Raw genomic sequence first — 9058 nt, forward strand, 5'->3', positions numbered from 1 at the left:
CCATCAGCCTCCGCGGCTTGGATAGCTTCTATTGTAAACTTCAGGAGAGAAATAAAGTGGTGTCATCTCGCTGTTTGGGGAGTGTGACAAAGGCAGCCTGGCTAGGTGGAGGGATGTATTGTGGGATGGAACGGGTAGAGGCTGGATTTCACCCAAAGGTTTAAGCCACAAATTAGAGAATAAACAATCATAGGTTGAGATTATGTAACTAAACTAATGGTTTTCAGTTTTGGCCACTTGAAGAAGTGTGGACTTCAATTCCCAGAATTCCCCAGTCAGCCATGCTGGTGGGGGAATTCTGGGAGTTGAAGTCCACACTTCTTCAAGTGACAAAGGTTAAGAAACACTGTACTAAGCCATGAAGTATGGTTTACAAAGCATGTTGGCTGTACAATTCAGGGAGTTGAAATCCAAACTTCTTCAAGTGGCTAAGATTGATAAGCACTGTGCTAAGCCATAAATCATGGTTTACAAAGCATATCAGCTGTGGAATTCTGGGAGTTGAAGTCCAGGCTTCTTCAAGCGGCCAAATTTGATAAACACCGTACTAAGCCATAAAACATGGTTTATAAAGCATGTTGGCTGTGGAATTCTGGGATTTGAAGTTCATGCTTCTTCAAGGGGCCAAGATTGAGAAACACGTAAATTAAGCCATGAACCATGGTTTACAAAGCATGCCTGCTGTGGAATTCTGGGAGTTGAAGTCCATATCTTTTAAAAGATGCTGAGGTTGAGAAAGACTATCCTAGTGTAATAAGATATTTATTTGTGGAGTTGAGAAATAATCCTCAGTTTAGTTTAATAGCATATATCCCGGCCCTATCTGGACCAGGAGTCACTTCTCGCAGTCACTCATGCCCTCATCACCTTGAGGCTCGACTACTGTAATGCTCTCTACATGGGGCTACCTTTGAAAAATGTTCAGAAACTTCAGATTGTGCAGAATGCAGCTGCGAGAGCAGTCATGGTCTTCCCTAGGTATGCCCATGTTTCATCAACTCTCCACAGTCTGCATTGGTTGCCGATCAGTTTCTGGTCAAAATTCAAAGTGTTGGTTATGATCTATAAAGCCCTTCATGGCACCAGACCAGAATATCTCCGGGACCGCCTTCTGCCGCACAAATCCCAGCGACCAGTTAGGTCCCACAGAGTTGGCCTTCTCTGGGTCCTGTTGACTAAACAATGTCGACTGGCGGGACCCAGGGGAAGAGCCTTCTCTGTGGCGGCCCCGACCCTCTGGAACCATCCCCCCCCAGAGATTAGGATTTCCCCCACCCTCCTTGCCTTTCGTAAACTTCTTAAGACCCACCTCTGCCGTCAGGCATAGGGGAATTGAGACATCTTCCCCAGGCCTATATAATTTGTGTATGGTATGTTGTGTGTATGTTTTTTAATTATCGGTTTTTTAGTTTTTAAATATTAGATTTGTATTTTACATTGTGTTCTACTATTGCTGTGAGCCGCCCCGAGTCTACAGAGAGGGGCGGCATACAAAAATAAATGAATGAATGAATGAATGAATGAATGAATGAATGAATGAATGAATAAACAAACAAACAAACATAGCAATAGAGAATACAGATAGTCTTGAGTTACAACAGTTTGTTTAATGACTGTTCAAACTTACAACGGTACTAAAAAAAGTGATATCTGATTATTTTTCTTAGAACAGTTTCATTGCAGCATCTCCGTGGTCATTTGATCAAAATTCAGATGCTTGGCAACCGACTCATATTTATGACAGTTGCAGCGTCCTGGGGTCATGTGATCATTTTTTGCGACTTTCTGACAAGTTGTTCACTTAACAACTATAGCAAGAAAGATCATAAATGGGACAAAACCTGTCAGAAGCTGGCTGGGCAGGTTGCAAATTGTGATCATATAATCCTGGTATATCACAACCATCATAAATACATGTTTGATCATATGATCATGGGGATGCTGCAACAATCGTTCATGTGAAAAATAGTCAAAATTCCTTTTTTTTTTAGTGGCATTGTAACTTCTAGCAATCACTAAATAAATGGCAATATCTTCAGTGTTAGTCTCTAGTGGGCTTACTCTAATTTTATGTACCATAGTAATGTCTTGGCCCAGAATTGGTTGCTGTTGGTTTGAACTGGTTCTTTAGAACCAGTAGTGGAAATTTGGCAGTGCTCACCAAACCGGCAGTGATGACTGGCAATCTATGCTCCGGAACTGATCCTCCGATCGCCATGGATTGGAAAAAATATTACGCCATTTATGGGAAGTGATGTACACGCTTGAGAGAAGACATCGCATGCACAAGACATGCCCTTCTTTCATGAATCAAACTGGTAGGGAAGATAAATAAAACCCACCCCGTGTTGGCCCATCAACTAGACAATGTCGCTTGGCGGGACATAGGGGAAGAGTCTTCTCTGTGATGGTCCCAGCCCTCTATAATCAGCTGCCCCCATAGATTCATACTGCCCCCACCCTCCTCAACTTCCGCAAGAGCTGAAGACACATCTAAGCAATAAACATGAAAATATGTTGGTGTAATGTCTGTGCACTCACCTAAGAGGCGCATATTGGTGGGAAAAGTTCTTGCATGTGATTGGTTATGCACTTAGTATATAGGTCCTGTCAAAGTTAGCCCGAGTTGAGTTGCTACCGTTCCTGATTAAAAGTTGTGTTCCACGAGTCACCTGCCTCCGTCTCGTTTACTTCAATGGCGACGAGGTCTGGAACCAAAGCTCACGCATCAGAACTGCCCTGCAAGACATCAATCGGTAATAAAATATGGCTCCGTTTGACCCGCATGGAGAATCTTGGGAAGCCTATGTCGCATGTTTTGAGTGCTTTTTGATCTCTAATGAGTACAAAGAGCCCCCTGGCAACCGTAAAGGTGCCTACTTTTTAGGTTTCTGTGGCCCGGAAATCTTAGAAACTGCAATGTCCCTTTTTGCCCCCACTTCAATCCATGATATACTGTGGGATAAATTCATGACAACTTTACGAAATCACTATTCCTCACCACCTTCCCGCTGCGCCCGCAGATATTCTTTTTACCATCAGAATCAAGCAGAAAGTGAAACCATTAATCAATATGTAGCAGCCGTGAGGCGTGCCCCTAAGTCATGCGAATTCCAAAATCTCGACGACTATCTGCTTGATAGACTTGTCTATGGGGTTAGAGATACCTGCCTTCGTCAGCATGTATTGATTATGAAGGATCTTACTTTCACTGGGGCATTAGAGGAAGCAAGAGCTGTCGAAATGTCTGCTCAATCGTTAGCTGAGTTGGACATTCCCTTGACTGCTTCCTCCACTAATAACACTGCAGCCATGGTTTTTCTACCAACCGACATCGAAAATAGCCTGAGACGGGAGGAGGAGGAAATTAATCGCCTGGCTAATCCTGCTTGGCCTAAGCCTCCAATGTTTTAGTCCGAACCTCGCCTTTTGTGGAGGGGGGGTGTTGCCCACTCTGTTTGTGCGCCTTTAAAGATGTATTCTGACGTTGCAGTGGGAAGCAAGGCCATATGACCCGCGATTGTTGAGCTCGTAGGAACTGCCCCCCAATTTTCCTCAAACTTTGCTTTGGGAGTAGTCTGCCCCACAACAAAGAGGATGGCAATGCGAACAATAGGCCCAGAGACTTTTGCAATGAAATCTACCAATCCCCCTGGCCCCGCCAAACATTATCCACCAAACGTCATTGTCTACAGAATCGAAGATTACCATCACTGTTCGCCTTGGAACCGCCCTCTGCCCAATGGAGATTGACACAGGCTCCTCCTTGGTCTCCTGGAGCATGATAAAGCACCTGTTTCCTTGACTGTCCAAATGTTGCTTGGAGCCATACCGGTCACTCTTAAATCAGGGACAGCTGATACAACTGTGGGGAGGGGGTTGTTCCAGGTTCAATATAAGCAATTTAGGGGTCAGTTGCCGTTTGTAATTATTGAAGGCCTGTTTACTAGCTTGTTGGGCCTCAACTGGTTCTTGGTGTTGGGTTTTTCCATCGCTGGTGTCAATGTTGTACAAGATGTAGCTATGTCCACCCAGTTAAATAAGGAATTTCCCTCTGTGTTTGATGGGGCCTTAGGCAAATATTCAGTTTCCCCAGTATCCCTTGCATTAGATCCTTCGGTACCTCCAGTCCACCTCAAACCATGTTGTGTTTCTCTAGCTATAAGGCCAGGAGTGGATGCAGAGCTGGATAGACTGATACAATTGGGTATTTTAGACCCTGTCGATCAGGCCTGTTGGGAGACCTCCCCTTGGTGACAGCAATCAAGCTGGACAGCAACGTGCATTTGTGCAGAGATTATAAGTACACGGTCCACTGGGCTCTTGCTTATAATTCCTACCCAGTACCAATGGTAGCACATGTTATATTCCTTGGGAGGGGGAAAAGTGTTTGCAATGATTGACCTCTCTCATGCCTATCAGCAGCTCCCAGTGAATGCTGAAACGGCGGATGTGCAGACCATCATTACACATAGGGGAGTGTTTCGTTGCACTCGCTTACCATTTGGAATCAGCTCCGCCCTGGGAATTTTCCCAGGGCTGATAGAGCATTTGTTATATGGAATTCAAGGTACCCTACTATATTTTGATGACGTAATTATATCAGCTTCATCTCCAGCTGAACTCTTGGACAGGGTACAGGCGGTATTAACCAAGTTTTGAGATGTGGGGTTGTGGGTCAAGGCTGAAAAGTGCACTTTTTGTTCCATACCAATGTAAATAAGTTATGTCAATCATTATTGGAAGTTGTACATTTGCATAGAATGGCAGCGATTGGCAGAGCTGCGGGCGGGAAAATACAAATGGCTGTCAAATCCGCGACTATGGCCACCAAGCCTTTTTAAAAAGAGGGACCAGAGCCATGTGAGCCAGTTATGAAGCCAAATCGTTACATTGTTGCAAGTTGCTGATTCCCAATAAAACGAATCGAGTGAAGCTGCCGTGTACTTTCTCCCGACCTAACAGTGGTGATGAGGAAAGAAAGAACCCTAACAGACGGAAGTCATGGAAGCATCAACAGTCGCTCAAGCGCCGGATTTCTTCGACCAGAACAAGAAACCTGGGACACTTATGGAGAAATTAGAGAATTTCTTGGAAGTATCCAGCCACAAAGATGCTAGTGACAAAGTTAAGCGAACGATCTTCCTCAATTGCTGCGGCAAGCTCATGTACGAGCTAACGAAGATGCTCATAGATCCTATACCGGTGTAGTGTGCAGCCCACTTCAAACCCACGAAGCCACCGAGAGAATACCGCCACATGTTTGAGTGTTCGAAGCAGGCTGAAGGTGAATCAATAAATCAATTTGCTACTCCTCTGAGAACGCTCCTCACGAATTGCAAGTATAAACACCCAGAAGACAGATTAGTGGACAGATTAATCTTGGGCATGAGAAATGAGCCCCTCTGACACAAGCTCATCACCGACGAGGATGTCTCTCTACAGGACGTCGTCAAGCAAGCTCAAGCCATAGAAGTGTCTAGACAAGCGGCAAGTGAGCTCAAGAAAACCTCTACCTCAGCAAACCTCCTTAAAATTGAGGCAACGGACGCACCAGCACCAACCAACCCAGAAGTACCAGATCCGGACCAGACCGACCCTGCCTGCCTGCAGATTTCGTCCTTCAACAACCAGGACACCAGAACCGCCATCCTGTGCCAATCTTGCAGCGGGCCCCACCCAAGAGCAAAGTGCCTGTTCACAGACACCATCTCCCGGCGCTGGAACAGACAAGGCCACATCGTCATAGCTTGAGCCACACTGCAGGACAACTTCACCCCACAGATCAGAGGTCAACGTCCATCCTTTTCCAGCAGCTACAGACCAAGCCAACCAACACCAAATGTCCCAAAACATTTCCCCCGCAGATCAGACGGAACTGCACAGGACACAGACCAAGGTAATCAGTGCCCCACGGCAAATTACACTGGGCCAAATACTACGAGTAAAATCTCAGTCTTGCTTGAACTTAATGGCCACCCATGTAAGATGGAACTGGACATGGTACAGAACAACCCTCTCCTCATAGGTCCATGCAACCCATCAGTCATTCAACCAGATGACATAGTCCTCCAATCGGGTTGGGTGCTGACGCTGCTGGCCCGACCTGCCAGTTCAGTTGCTGGTTCGACTGCTGAAGGAGAGGTCAGCTCGCTGCCCGCTCCCCACTCCACGGCTCTCAGCAGGCCTAGCTGGGCTGGCCTGCGCCATGGAGTCCCGTGTCGAGTGGGCAATACCAACACCGACCTCCTGGGGCTCGCAGCTCCCTCTGCTGGAGTTCCGAGGGGATAAAGGTAGGGCATCTATATAGTCTTGGTGCGACGGTCACTGGGTGTCACTGCTTCCTGCGGGAAGCAAAGAGTTAATGTCTTTATTCTCTGTTAGTGGGTGGTTATTTCTTTCTTGTCTTTGCCGGAGGTGATCAATATGTCTCCTCCACTCTCATCCATCGCTTAACTTTTTTGTGTAAGACTTTGTGCCTGTTTTATCGGTAATAGTTTCCGGTTCCCAGTTCAGGCCCCCATCAAAGTTCCTCACATACACCATATCCCCAATGTTAAAGGATCTTTCTGGTACACTTGTAATTTTCTCCGGGGGGGGGGAATATGCTGGGTTATGCCGCCCCAAGTCTGCGGAGAGGGGCGGCATACAAATCCAAATAATAATAATAATAATAATAATAATAATAATAATAATAATAATAATAATAATAATGCGATCCAGGCTTGATCTAAGTTTCCTGCCCATTAGTAATTCGGCTGGGCTTTTGTTAGTTGAGGTACTGCAGTGATGTGTAGAGATGTGGGGTTGTGGGTCAAGGCTGAAAAGTGCACTTTTTGTTCTGTACCAATGTAAGGTTATGTCAATCATTATTTGAAGTTGTACATTTGCATAGAATGGCAGCGATTGGCAGAGCTTTGGGCAGGAAAATACAAATGGCTGTCAAAGCCGCACCTATGGCCCCCTAGCCTTTTTAAAAAGAGGGACCCGAGCCGCATGAGCCAGTTGCGGAGTGAAATCATGACATTGTTGCAAGTTGCTGATTCCCAATAAAACGAATCGAGCGAAACAGTGTTGCCTACTTTCTCCCGACCTATCACTTTTGCTGCCCCCAGTGTTGAATTCTTGGGTTTCCTAAATGATGCCAGGGGAATCCATCCAACCCCCTCGAAGACTCAAGCCATTGTAAACGCCCCTGCTCCAAAGTCAAAGCCTGAACTACAAGCCTTTTGGGGGCTCTTAAACTTCTACTCAATGTTTTTACCCCACAGGGTCTCAGTTGTGGAACCCCTCAAATGATTCTCAAGATTTAAATGCCATTAGAAAATTTAAGTCCCCACCCACCCTCCAGAGTTCATTGACTTTGGATTGCAATGAGCCAAGATAAGAAATGTGACAATCATGGATTTGAAGCAGGTATTAACCTGGTTTGGCCTGGAGAACAATATCTTTTCAATATCAATATCAAAACCAGGCCTCTCTCTCTATAAAAGTTAGTGTAAAATACTTTAGTTTCTTTCTGCTCTAAGTTGCATGAACTTTTGATAGTAACACCCTGGAGAATTTGCTACAATCTGTTTCTTTACAGAAGCATATTATTAACCGAGCATGCATCATAAAGCCCCCAAAGCAAATACACTAGGGTGCTGTTGTAACTCAAAAGTAACTTTGCCAACTTGAGATTTAACTTCTGTGCTCCAGCCAGCCCCCGAAATATCAGTGTGAGTTCCATAATTGGCTTGATAATACCAATTAGCTAACAGGACCCCAAAGAAAGCTAGCAAAGGTAAAATTAGTTCGTTGAGAAAAGAAAAGTGTAATTTAGCATGATCTTGATTTCCCAGGGCGCCTCTTTGCCCATAGAGATCGGAGAAACTTTTTCGAAAAGTAAAAAATAGTGGATAGTCTAAACTTTTGTTTGGAAGTACTGATCTACTTAAGAAAAAACAATATGGGATGATGAAAAGGCACAGCAGGGAAGAATTTAAGAAAAAACATTGTCTTCTGATCAAGAGACCTTTTGTGAAGGTCAACATTTATCAAGGCAGCCATATTGTGAGAGACCTTTTTATGCAGGTTAACAGAATTAGAAGGGACCTTGTAGGTCATCTAGTCCAACTCCCTGCCCAAGCAGGAGACCCTACACCATTTTTGACATATGACAGTCCAGTCTCCTTTTGAAAGAGAGAAATAGAGAGAAAGGGAGGAAGGAAGAGAGAGAGAAAAAGAGAGAGGAAGGAAGGGAGAAAGAGGGGGAGAGAGAGAGGAAGGGAGGGAGAGAAAGAGGGAGAGAGAGAAAAATAGAGAGAAAGGGAGGGAGGAAGAGAGATAGAAAGAGGAAGAATTTTTTTTTTGCTCCATGTAGACCAAATTTTAAATCAAGAACTCACCCACCCACCCCACCCCCATCAATGGTGTCCCTCTTTACCAATGTGAAAATCTGGTCACTTTACTCTATGAGTAACCAGGAAACCTCTTTGATTAACTAGATTTCTAGTTCTTTGAAGGAACCCAAAATATTTCCCGTGTGGAATTCTGATTCTGATAAGACTGGTTCAAACCAGACAAAAGACTGTACTTTAGAAACTAACAAACTCACCATGTCTCATTATAATGTGAGAAACATTATGTGTTATCGTAGTGAAGAGGCATGAGGCAGACTTATGACTAACAGCTCTTTATTAGAAGTAAAGCGAATCCAGCAAAAGTCCAGCCCGGCAAGCTCTCTTTAAATAGAGGGTTGCCGGCTGGATGAACCAATTAGCACTTTTTATTCCCACGCTCTGCAAAGCGGACCTTGATGGAAATAGCTTGCTTAAATTCAAATACCTTGTTATGTATTAACACCCCTCTCCATTGGGTTTAGTCCAACACGTTTATATATATACATACATACACACACACACAGGATGTTGTGGAACCCTAGTTGACCTACACAGCTCAGTTTAGGTGTTGACTTTGGGCGGAGAGGATGGGTTTTCTCTCTCTGGCTCCAACTATGGAACCTCCTGGAATGGCTTGGGCCAGGTCAATGGCTTGATTGGAACTGAGTCAAAGT

At 44.8% G+C, this 9058-nt stretch overlaps 1 protein-coding gene across 1 annotated transcript in view; it reads left to right on the top strand.

The window, feature by feature from the left end:
- Window positions 1–9058, top strand: part of PLOD3 (procollagen-lysine,2-oxoglutarate 5-dioxygenase 3) — a 179230-nt gene that overhangs the window by 62974 nt on the left and 107198 nt on the right. The gene's annotated exons all lie outside the window — the stretch shown is intronic.

This window comes from Erythrolamprus reginae, chromosome Z (genome assembly GCF_031021105.1).
Source record: "Erythrolamprus reginae isolate rEryReg1 chromosome Z, rEryReg1.hap1, whole genome shotgun sequence".
NCBI classification, from domain to species: domain Eukaryota; kingdom Metazoa; phylum Chordata; class Lepidosauria; order Squamata; family Dipsadidae; genus Erythrolamprus; species Erythrolamprus reginae.